The sequence below is a fragment of the Thalassophryne amazonica genome, chromosome 1, assembly GCF_902500255.1.
Source record: "Thalassophryne amazonica chromosome 1, fThaAma1.1, whole genome shotgun sequence".
Lineage (NCBI taxonomy): Eukaryota > Metazoa > Chordata > Actinopteri > Batrachoidiformes > Batrachoididae > Thalassophryne > Thalassophryne amazonica.
The window spans coordinates 4,140,296-4,153,181 of NC_047103.1; the positions used below are offsets into that span (position 1 = coordinate 4,140,296).

Genomic DNA, 12,886 nt, shown 5'->3' on the forward strand with positions numbered 1-12,886 from the left:
GTGAACTTGATATTGGTGTCCACCAAGTTTATGTGTTCTGTAAAGTCCTCAACTGCTGTGCTTGATTTTGACCCATGTGTCATCAACATATCTGAACCAGTGACTGGGAGAGATGCCTGTGAAAGACGTCAAGGCTGTCTTCTCTGAAGAGGCTCCTCTGGTTGCTGATGACGGTGTGGAGAGACTGACTGGCATCGTCCATAATGTCCAGCCTGGATGTATCCTTCTTGGATGTGCTCCCCCCCAGCACACCACGGTGTAAAAGAGGACGCTGTTGACTACTGACTGGTAGAACATCCACAGGACTTTCCTGCAGATGGTAGACGACACTGGTCCTCCATGACCAGTAAAAATCAAGGACCGTGACGTCGCCCGGTCTGGCAGAGCGGGGGCCCCATTCTGGAGCCAGGCCTGGGGTTGGGCTCGCGCCTTAGCCCATGGGGCCTGAAAGAGTGAGAGCCCGCCCTCCTGGGGGTTCACCACCTGCAGAGGGGGCCATGGGGGTCGGGTGCAGAGAGTATTGGGTGGCGGTCGAAGGCGGGTGGCCCGGCGGCCCGGTCCGTGCTCACAGCCCCTGGCTGTTGGGGCGTGGAATGTCACCTCACCGGGGGGTAGGAGCCTGAGCTTGTGCGGGAGGTTGAGAGATACCGACTAGAGATAGTCGGGCTCACCTCCACGCACAGCTTGGGCTCTGGTACCCAACTCCTGGAGAGGGGCTGGACGCTTAATTTTTCTGGCGTTGCCCACGGTGAGAGGTGGAGAGCTGGGGTCGCATTGCTTATTCCTCCCCAGCTCAGTCACCATGTGTTGGAGTTCACTCCAGTGAACGAGAGGGTCTCGTCCCTACGCCTTCGGGTCGGGGACAGGTCTCTCACAGTTGTCTCGGCCTGGGGACTCCATTGTTCTCCTGGGGGATTTCAATGCCACGTGGGTGGCGACAGTGAGACCTGGAGGGGGGGTGATCGGGAAGCACGGCCTTCCCGATCTGAACCCGAGTGGTATTTAGTTGTTGGACTTCTGTGCTAGTCACAGTTTGTCCATCACGAACACCATGTTCGAGCACAAGGGTGTCCATAAGTGCACGTGGCACCAGGACACCCTGAGCCGGAGGTCGATGATCGACTTTGTAGTCGTATCATCTGACCTTCGGCCACGTGTCTCGGACACTCGGGTGAAGAGAGGGGCAGAGCTGTCGACAGATCACCACCTGGTGGTGAGTTGGATCCGCTGGGAGGGGAGGAAGCTGGTCAGACCTGGCAGGCCCAAACATATCGGGGGTGCTGCGAATGACTTGCGGAACCCTCTGTCAGCGCGGTCTTCAACTCCCACCTCCGGGAGAGCTTCTCCCAGATCCTGGGGGAGGTTGGAGACATGGAGTCCGAGTGGACCATGTTCTCCACCTCCATTGTCGATGCGGCCGCTTGTAGCTGTGGTCGCAAGGTCTCTGGTGCCTGTCGCGGCGGCAATCCCCGAACCTGGTGGTGGACGCCGGAAGTAAGGGATACCATCAAGCTGAAGAAGGAGTCCTACTTATCTTTGTTGGTAGGTGGGACCCCGGAGGCAGCTGACAGGTACTGGCCGGCCAAGCGTGCCGCAGCCCGTGCGGTCGCAGAGACAAAAATTCGGGTCTGGGAGGAGTTCGGGGAGGCCATGGAGGAGGACCATTGGTTGGTCTCGAAGAGATTCTGGCAAACCGTCCGTCTCCTCAGGAGGCCGAAGCAGCTCTCCACCAGCACTGTTTACGGTGCGGGTGGGGAGCTGTTGACCCTGACTGGGGATGTTGTCGGGCGGTGGAAGGAATGCTTCGAGGATCTCCTCAATCCCATCGTCACGTCTTCCGAAGAGGAAGCAGAGACTGGGGACTCAGAGGCGGACTCATCCATTACCCAGGCCGAAGTCACCGAGGTTGTCAGAAAGCTCCTCGGTGTCAAGGCTCCTAGGGTGGATGAAATCCGTCCTGAGTACCTTAAGTCTCTGGATGTTGTGGGACTGTCTTGGCTGACACGCCTCTGCAAAATCGCGTGGCGATCGGGGACAGTGCCTCTGGATTGGCAGACTGGGGTGGTGATCCCTCTGTTTAAGAAGGGGGACCGGAGGGTGTGTTCCAACTATAGGGGGATCACACTCCTCAGCCTCCCCGGTAAGGTCTGTTCCAGAGTACTGGAGAGAAGAATTCGACCGATGGTTGAACCTCGGATTCAGGAGGAGCAGTGTGGTTTTCGTCCTGGTCGCGGCACACTGGACCAGCTCTACACGCTCCATCGGGTGCTCGAGGGTTCATGGGAGTTCGCCCAACCAGTCCACATGTGTTTGTGGATCAAGGAGAAGGCGTTCGACCATGTCCCTCAGGGCACCCTGTGGGGGGTGCTCCGGGAGTACGGGGTCCGGGGTCCTTTGCTAAGGGCTATCTGTCGTCCTGTACGACCGCAGCAGGAGCTTGGTTCGCATTGCCGGTAGTAAGTCAAACCTGTTTCCAGTGCACGTTGGCCTCTGCCAGGGCTGCCCTTTGTCTCCGGTTCTGTTCATTGTTTTTATGAACTGAATTTCTAGGCGCAGCCAGGGTGTAGAGGTGGTCTGGTTTGGGAACCACAGAATCTCGTCTCTGCTGTTTGACCTTCAGCGTGCACTGGGGCAGTTTGCAGCCGAGTGTGAAGTGTCCGGGATGAAAATCAGCACCTCCAAATCCGAGGCCATGGTTCTCAACCGGAAAAAGGTGCTTTGCCCTCTTCAGGTTGGTGGAGTGTCCTTGAGAGCTGAGAGAGCTGAGTAGGGGGGCAAAGCTCTCGATTTACTGATCGATCTACGTTCCGATCCTCACCTATGGTCATGAGATTTGGCTCATGACCGAAAGAACGAGATTGCGAGTACAAGCGGCCGAGATGAGTTTCCTCCGCAGGGTGGCTGGGCGCTCCCTTTTAGATAGGGTGAGGAGCTTGGTCACTCGGGAGGAGCTAGGAGTTGAGCCGCTGATCCTCCACATCAAAAGGAGTCAGTTGAGGTGGCTCGGGCATCTTTTCCAGATGCCCCCTGGACGCCTCGCTGGAGAGGTTTTCCGGGCACGTCCCATTGGGAGGAGGCCCCGGGGAAGACCCAGGACACGCTGGAGGGACTACATCTCTCTGCTGGCTTGGGAACGCCTTGGGGTTCCCCCGGAGGAGCTGGGGGAGGTGTGTGTGGATCGGGAGGTCTGGGCGGCTTTGCTTGAGCTGCTGCCCCCGCGACCCGACTCCGGATAGAGCGGAAGAAAATGGATGGATGGATGGATGGATGGATGGTAGATGACAGCAGCCTCCTCAGGAAGTCCAACCTGCTGTTGGTTGGTGTGAGTTGTCCAGTCCAGTTTGCTGTCCAGCCACAGCCCGAGGTTTGTAGGAATCCACAGCCTCCACCTCAGCTCCCTGGATCAGAACTGGTCGCAGACTTGGTCTGGCCTTCCCAAAGTCGATGACCAGCTCCTTTGTCTTCGAGGTGTTGAGCTGTAGATGGTTTGTGTGGCACCAGGCAGCAAAGTCCTTCACTAGGCTCCTGTTCTCCTCCTCTCTGTCATGGTTTCAGGTTTCATGGGTTCATATTTTCATGTGTTCATGGCGTCATGGTTTCCTGTCTCTTTATCTGTATCGGCACATGATCACGTCACACTGTCACGTTTTGTTCATGCGATCACACTGACTCATTCAGAGTACATGATGAAGAGTTTGTACTTACTGTGTAGGTACCTGAGGTCAGAGGTCAGGTTGGGTGTTTGGATCATCGCTCAGCAGGAACCTGGTGAGAATTTGGAGGAAAAATCCCTCAAACAGAGAAACCAGTGGTGCTTAATAACAGTCATATTTTGACAATTAAAAGCTCAAATATTAAACTGATCTTCTTCCAGCGAGCTGCTTCTTGTGTTTCTGAATAAACCATTTAGAAAATTAAGTGGAAATAAAAACTTATGCTTATTTTAGTGTTTCCATGGAGATCCATCTCCAGATGCGAGGGCGCTTTCGGAATGCGTAACCACCTCCTGCTCCTCCTAGTACTCCTACTCCTCCTCCTACTCCTCCTCCTACTAGCACTCCTACTCTTACTCCTCCTCCTCCTAATACTCCCCGCCTCCTCCTACTCCCTCCTCCTCGTAGCACTCCTACTGCTACTCCTCCTCCTCTACCTACTCCTACTCCTCCTCCTACTAGCACTCCTACTCCTCCTCCTCCTAGTACTCCTACTCCTCCTACTCCTCCTCCTACTAGCACTCCTACTCCTACTCTTACTCCTCCTCCTCCTAATACTCCTCCTTCTCCTACTCCTCCTCCTCCTAGCACTCCTACTGCTACTCCTCCTCCTCCTAGTATCCTATACTCCTCCTCCTCCTAGCACTCCTACTCCTCCTCCTCCTCCTAGTACTCCTACTCCTCCTCCTACTAGCACTCCTACTCCTCCTCCTCCTCCTAGTACTCCTACTCCTCCTCCTACTAGCACTCCTACTCCTCCTCCTAGTACTCCTCCTCCTCCTACTAGCACTCCTACTCCTCCTCCCCTAGACTCCTACTAGCACTCCTACCCTACTAGCACTCCTACTCCTACTCCTCCTTTGCACTCCTCCTCCTCCTCCTCCTAGCACTCCTCCTCCTTTGTGTCTGTATACATTCTTTTTATTACGTTTTGGTTTTTTGTGCTGCTGCCTTTGCACTTTCTGATCTAATGCTGCCTGTCAAAAAGCTGCCGGCCAGCCACGAGGGGCACCCACAACCCCGCCTTTATGATGATGGAGGAGGGAGCATACAAGCCAGCAGGGGAGTCCAAACGCCTGCAGAAAGAGGAGCGTGATGATGGCACGAGGGGAGAAAAGTGGCGAGAGACAAAGCTGATTTGTAAGGCTGTTAAGAAGGAGGAGCGAGAAGAAGAGGGAGGAAAGAGAAAAAAGTTCTGATAGGGAGGGATGATTAAGGAGGAGGAGAGGAGGAAGTGCATAGGAGGCCAGAGGATGAAAGAAGGATGGGAGGTGCAGATGGGAGGCGACAAGAAAAAAGTGGAGCAGCGAGGCAGATTTAGGTTTGTGGATCCTGAATTACGATTTTTAACAGCGACTTTAGAGGAGGAGGAGAGGAGGAGGAGGTGATGGATATGGGGCTGCTCCGGGACATGCTGATTTAAATAAATGCCTCCGTATCAGTTCAGCTCCTCTGGCCGTCATAACTCCCAGCTGCTGCTCTGCTCTGACATGTTGTCACACGAACACATCGTGTTTGAACGCAGCGTAATCCTCACGTATGTGCAAATGAAGCTCAGTGGTGTTTATCTGCTGAGATGTTTCTGTTGGGTCTTCAGTGTAGAGCTGGGTTCAATTCCCAGTCACTCCTTGGATAAGGAGGTGGGTGTCTTATCCACGGACACAGCTGGGGACGTGACCTGCAATGGCCTGGTGTCACTTCCAGACCGAGTCATAAACTTTCATCCAGGTCACGTAATCCGGAGATGAGCACCGGGACCAGCGGACCTCAGGGACGATCGAGTACTTACTGATCTATATCTATATGAAAGCTATATACAGATGAGTACAAATGTATTAGCCCTCGTATGAAATTTAACTTATTCTTTGTCTTTCGGCTGTTCCCGTTAGGGGGCGCCCAGCAGATCAATCGTTTCCATCTCACCCTGTCCTCTGTATCTTCCTCTGTCACACCAACCACCTGCATGTCCTCTCTCAGCACATCCATGAACCTCCTCTTTGGTCTCCCTCTCTCTCCTCCTGCCTGGTGGCTCCATCCTCAGCATCCTTCTCCCTATATACCCTGGGTCCCTCCTCTGCACATGTCCAAACCATCTCATCTCGCCTCTCTGACTTTGTCTCCAAACCGTCCCCTAAATTTTCCCGAGTGCTTTTTGACCACGACTTTTCAGCACAGCATTTCTCAGCATATTAGTCTTATTTTGGATGTTTACATTATTTACTTTGCACACAGAAAGAAATGAGGCAGGGGTGGGGGTCAAGTGGTTAGTGCACTTGGTTTCAAACCCCGCCACATCTCACCATGTGATGTTGTTGCATCAGGAAGGGCATCCAGCGTAAAATGTCAACATGCAGAAGTTTTACACCGTTTTTCTGTGGCGACCCCGAGTGCAAAACAAGGCAGCAGCGGAAAGGGATTTTACTGTAGACAGAAAGGAAAATTATCTCACAAAAACAAAAAGCTACCAGGGTCAAAATGTGCGGAACTTTTTGTTGAAGCGCGCGATGAGCTTTTATGTTCGTAAAATCAAAGTGAGGGTTTTACAGAGAAAATCAAACTTCAGTCGCGATTTGAGCTGTGCCACTGAGAAAAACATTGGGAGAATCAGTTTAGACTTGAGGAAAAGAATTGTTGATGTACAACGCAGGAGGCGGAGTTACCACAGTGTGTCCAAGAGTCAAGAACTAGAGCGGAAGATCATCAAGACATTCAAAGAGAGTCACACAGACGGGCAGAGGGACGAGACAACGACTCAAAAACTCGTGATGTGACGTTGTGTCTGAAGACCCCAGAACACCTGCCAAGTGAAGGACGTAGCCCAGACAGGAACTGTAGTCTCAAAGAAGACATCACTAGAGTCTTGGACAGGAATGGACCGTGACACTGCAGACCAAGAGCAACCTTCAAGCCAGACTGAAGTCTGCTGAGGACACCCTGCAGAAACATTATGCAGACTGGAAGCATGTCCTTTGGTCAGATGAAGACCAAACTCGAGCTCTTTGGACACAGAGACATTGTTTTTGTTTGGAGAAAGAAGCCCAAAGATCATCGTCCCCACAGTGAGACACGACGGTGGGAGTATTACACTGTGAGGACGCTTCAGCGCTTCTGGAACTGGGAATCTTCTCGAGGTGGAAGGACTCATGAAGAAAGGACGTGAAGATTTTGAAAGAAACCCTCAAGCAGTCAGCAACAAACTGGGTCTGAATCAACACTTTGTCTTCTTACAACAGTCCCTGTGGTAATGATATAATAATTGATCAACATATTGATTTATTCTGCCTAACAGAAACCTGGTTACAGCAGGATGAATATGTTAGTTTAAATGAGTCAACACCCCCGAGTCACACTAACTGTCAGAATGCTCGTAGCACGGGCCGGGGCGGAGGATTAGTAGCAATCTTCCATCCCAGCTTATTAATTAATCAAAAACCCAGACAGAGCTTTAATTCATTTGAAAGCTTGTCTCTTAGTCTTGTCCATCCAAATTGGAAGTCCCAAAAACCAGTTTTATTTGTTATTATCTATCGTCCACCTGGTCGTTACTGTGAGTTTCTCTGTGAATTTTCAGACCTTTTGTCTGACTTAGTGCTTAGCTCAGATAAGATAATTATAGTGGGCGATTTTAACATCCACACAGATGCTGAGAATGACAGCCTCAACACTGCATTTAATCTATTATTAGACTCTATTGGCTTTGCTCAAAAAGTAAATGAGTCCACCCACCACCTTTAATCATATCTTAGATCTTGTTCTGACTTATGGTATGGAAATAGAAGACTTAACAGTATTCCCTGAAAACTCCCTTCTGTCTGATCATTTCTTAATAACATTTACATTTACTCTGATGGACTACCCAGCAGTGGGGAATAGTTTCATTACACTAGAAGTCTTTCAGGAAAGCGCTGTAACTAGTTTTAAGGATATGATTCCTTCTTTATGTTCTCTAATGCCATATACCAACACAGTGCAGAGTAGCTACCTAACCTCTGTAAGGGAGATAGAGTATCTCGTCAATAGTTTACATCCTCATTGAAGACAACTTGGATGCTGTAGCTCCTCTGAAAAAGAGAGCTTTAAATCAGAAGTGTCTGACTTCGTGGTATTAAACTCACAAACTCGTAGCTTAAAGCAGATAACCCGTAAGTTGGAGAGGAAATGGCGTCTCACTAATTTAGAAGATCTTCACTTAGCCTGGAAAAAGAGTCGTTTGCTCTATAAAAAAGCCCTCCATAAAGCTAGGACATCTTTCTACTCATCACTAATTGAAGAAAATAAGAACAACCCCAGGTTCTTTTCAGCACTGTAGCCAGGCTGACAAAGAGTCAGAGCTCTATTGAGCTGAGTATTCCATTAACTTTAACTAGTAATGACTTCATGACTTTCTTTGCTAACAAAATTTTAACTATTAGAGAAAAAATTACTCATAACCATCCCAAAGACGTATCGTTATCTTTGGCTGCTTTCAGTGATGCCGGTATTTGGTTAGACTGTTTCTCTCCGATTGTTCTGTCTGAGTTATTTTCATTAGTTACTTCATCCAAACCATCAACATGTTTATTAGACCCCATTCCTACCAGGCTGCTCAAGGAAGCCCTACCATTATTTAATGCTTCGATCTTAATTTGATCAATCTATCTTTGTTAGTTGGCTATGTACCACAGGCTTTTAAGGTGGCAGTAATTAAACCATTACTTAAAAAGCCATCACTTGACCCAGCTATCTTAGCTAATTATAGGCCAATCTCCAACCTTCCTTTTCTCTCAAAAATTCTTGAAAGGGTAGTTGTAAAACAGCTAACTGATCATCTGCAGAGGAATGGTCTATTTGAAGAGTTTCAGTCAGGTTTTAGAATTCATCATAGTACAGAAACAGCATTGGTGAAGGTTACAAATGATCTTCTTATGGCCTCGGACAGTGGACTCATCTCTGTGCTTGTTCTGTTAGACCTCAGTGCTGCTTTTGATACTGTTGACCATAAAATTTTATTACAGAGATTAGCGCATGCCATAGGTATTAAAGGCACTGCGCTGCGGTGGTTTGAATCATATTTGTCTAATAGATTACAATTTGTTCATGTAAATGGGGAATCTTCTTCACAGACTAAAGTTAATTATGGAGTTCCACAAGGTTCTGTGCTAGGACCAATTTTATTCACTTTATGCATGCTTCCCTTAGGCAGTATTATTAGACGGTATTGCTTAAATTTTCATTGTTACGCAGATGATACCCAGCTTTATCTATCCATGAAGCCAGAGGACACACACCAATTAGCTAAACTGCAGGATTGTCTTACAGACATAAAGACATGGATGACCTCTAATTTCCTGCTTTTAAACTCAGATAAAACTGAAGTTATTGTACTTGGCCCCACAAATCTTAGAAACATGGTGTCTAACCAGATCCTTACTCTGGATGGCATTACCCTGACCTCTAGTAATACTGTGAGAAATCTTGGAGTCATTTTTGATCAGGATATGTCATTCAAAGCGCATATTAAACAAATATGTAGGACTGCTTTTTTGCATTTACGCAATATCTCTAAAATCAGAAAGGTCTTGTCTCAGAGTGATGCTGAAAAACTAATTCATGCATTTATTTCCTCTAGGCTGGACTATTGTAATTCATTATTATCAGGTTGTCCTAAAAGTTCCCTGAAAAGCCTTCAGTTAATTCAAAATGCTGCAGCTAGAGTACTGACGGGGACTAGAAGGAGAGAGCATATCTCACCCATATTGGCCTCTCTTCATTGGCTTCCTGTTAATTCTAGAATAGAATTTAAAATTCTTCTTCTTACTTATAAGGTTTTGAATAATCAGGTCCCATCTTATCTTAGGGACCTCGTAGTACCATATCACCCCAATAGAGCGCTTCGCTCTCAGACTGCAGGCTTACTTGTAGTTCCTAGGGTTTGTAAGAGTAGAATGGGAGGCAGAGCCTTCAGCTTTCAGGCTCCTCTCCTGTGGAACCAGCTCCCAATTCAGATCAGGGAGACAGACACCCTCTCTACTTTTAAGATTAGGCTTAAAACTTTCCTTTTTGCTAAAGCTTATAGTTAGGGCTGGATCAGGTGACCCTGAACCATCCCTTAGTTATGCTGCTATAGACGTAGACTGCTGGGGGGTTCCCATGATGCACTGTTTCTTTCTCTTTTTGCTCTGTATGCACCACTCTGCATTTAATCATTAGTGATCGATCTCTGCTCCCCTCCACAGCATGTCTTTTTCCTGGTTCTCTCCCTCAGCCCCAACCAGTTCCAGCAGAAGACTGCCCCTCCCTGAGCCTGGTTCTGCTGGAGGTTTCTTCCTGTTAAAAGGGAGTTTTTCCTTCCCACTGTAGCCAAGTGCTTGCTCACAGGGGGTCGTTTTGACCGTTGGGGTTTTACATAATTATTGTATGGCCTTGCCTTACAATATAAAGCGCCTTGGGGCAACTGTTTGTTGTGATTTGGCGCTATATAAAAAAATTGATTGATTGATTGATTACATGACAACAAGCCAAGACATACGTCAAGAAGAACTACGTCCAATGTGAATGTTACTGACGGTCTGCACGAAGAACTCCACTGAAAATCTGTGGGCTGAACTGAAGACCAAGATCCACGCCAGAAGACCATCAAATCTGGAGCTTGAGAGATTCGTTGAAGAAGAACTGACCAGGACTCCTCAGGACAGCCGTGTCTAAGACTTGTTGTTAGTCGATAACAAATCTGTGTGTAATATAACATGTCTGTAAAGGGCAGCACAGCACGGTGGCTCAGTGGTTAACACTGCTGCCTCACAGCAACAATGTTGTGAGACCAATTCCCACCTGTGTCCTTTCTGTGTGGAGTTTGCGTGTTCTCCCTCTACTTGTATGGGTTCCCTCCAGGTGCTCCGGCTTCCTCCAAAGACACACAGGTTAGATGGACTGGAAACTTTAAACTCTCCGTAGGTCTGTCTGTCTGTCTACACAGTAGTGTTCAGAATAATAGTAGTGCTATGTGACTAAAAAGATTAATCCAGGTTTTGAGTACATTTCTTATTGTTACATGGGAAACATGGTACCAGTAGATTCAGTAGATTCTCACAAATCCAACAAGACCAAGCATTCATGATATGCACACTCTTAAGGCTATGAAATTGGGCTATTAGTAAAAAAAAAAAGTAGAAAAGGGGGTGTTCACAATAATAGTAGTGTGACATTCAGTCAGTGAGTTTGTCAGTTTTGTGGAACAAACAGGTGTGAATCAGGTGTCCCCTATTTAAGGATGAAGTCAGCACCTGTTGAACCTGCTTTTCTCTTTGAAAGCCTGAGGGAAATGGGACGTTCAAGACATTGTTCAGAAGAACAGCGTAGTTTGTTTAAAAAGTTGATTGGAGAGGGGAAAACTTATACGCAGGTGAAAAAATTATAGGCTGTTCATCTACAGTGATCTCCAATGCTTTAAAATGGACCAAAAAAACCAGACGCGTAGAAGAAAACGAAAACAACCATCAAAATGGATAGAAGAATAACCAGAATGTCAAAGGCTCACCCATTGATCAGCTCCAGGATGATCAAAGACAGTCTGGAGTTACCTGTAAGTGCTGTGACAGTTAGAAGACGCCTGTGTGAAGCTAATTTATTTGCAAGAATCCCCCGCAAAGTCCCTCTGTTAAATAAAAGACATGTGCAGAAGAGGTTACAATTTGCCAAAGAACACATCAACTGGCCTAAAGAGAAATGGAGGAATATTTTGTGGACTGATGAGAGTAAAATTGTTCTTTTTGGGTCCAAGGGCCGCAGACAGTTTGTGAGACGACCCCCAAACTCTGAATTCAAGCCACAGTTCACAGTGAAGACAGTGAAGCATGGTGGTGCAAGCATCATGATATGGGCATGTTTCTCCTACTATGGTGTTGGACCTATATATCGCATACCAGGTATCATGGATCAGTTTGGATATGTCAAAATACTTGAAGAGGTCATGTTGCCTTATGCTGAAGAGGACATGCCCTTGAAATGGGTGTTTCAACAAGACAATGACCCCAAGCACACTAGTAAACCAGCAAAATCTTGGTTCCAATCCAACTAAATTAATGACTCACAGATGTGAAGAAATCATGAAAAACTGTGGTTATACAACTAAATACTTGTTTAGTGATTTCACAAGATTGCTAAAAAAGCAGTTTGAAAATAATAGTTTTGAGTTTGTAGCGTCAACAGCAGATGCTACTATTATTGTGAACACCCCCTTTTCTACTTTTTTTTTTACTAATAGCCCAATTTCATAGCCTTAAGAGTGTGCATATCATGAATGCTTGGTCTTGTTGGATTTGTGAGAATCTACTAAATCTACTGGTACCTTGTTTCCCATGTAACAATAAGAAATATACTCAAAACCTGGATTAATCTTTTTAGTCACATAGCACTACTTTTATTCTGAACACTACTGTATGTGTCCCTGTGAGAGACTGGTGTCCTGGTTTCCCCACCTCATGGCCAATGATGACTGGGATAGCCTCCCAACCCCCCGTGACCCTTAATTGGAGCATAGAACATGAATGATTGAATGTCCGTCAAGGTATACATGCAGAATGTCACGCGCACACACACACACACACACACACACACGGTGTGTGATTAGATGATTCCGTCCTCTTAGGTTTAACTCGTCCTGTAACTCACTGTCTTAAAGGGACACACATGGTAGGTATTCATGGTCCACATGATCTGGTTCAGTCCGGTCAGTGATGACCCTTCTGCTCTTCCTGCCAAAGTGACTCTGTTTGATATGATGTGTGGTCAAATCCCGATCCTCAAAATGATGTGTGGTCAAAACCTGATCCTCTGGAGGAGTCAGTCTTTGTCACCGTTGCAGCTGCGTGGTGGAGCGGCGGGATCGGTGAGGTGGCCTGACTGTGCTCAGCAACAGGAAGGAAGAGAGGCCAGACCTGCAGGAAGTGGTCGGTGTGCTGCAGAGAGACTTCTCTGGTTAGGGGGAGTCGTAATGAAGTGTTCTGCTGAGGAACCACAGCAGATCTAAAATAGCTTCCTCACAGTGAGACTTGGCATCTGGTCAGAGTTTGACAAAGACGGCGTTGGTGTAAATGTCAGTACAGTCACTGAGACTGGAGTTGGAGTTTTTGGCAGCAGGAACATGATACATAAAAAAAAAAAACTGTGTGGAGTTTTTTTTAAAGCATTTGTCT

At 47.5% G+C, this 12,886-nt stretch overlaps 1 pseudogene; it reads left to right on the plus strand.

The window, feature by feature from the left end:
- The window catches only part of LOC117518874, a 121,939-nt pseudogene extending 117,583 nt beyond the window's left edge, over positions 1-4,356 (plus strand).
- Positions 4,357-12,886: the final 8,530 nt, after the last annotated feature.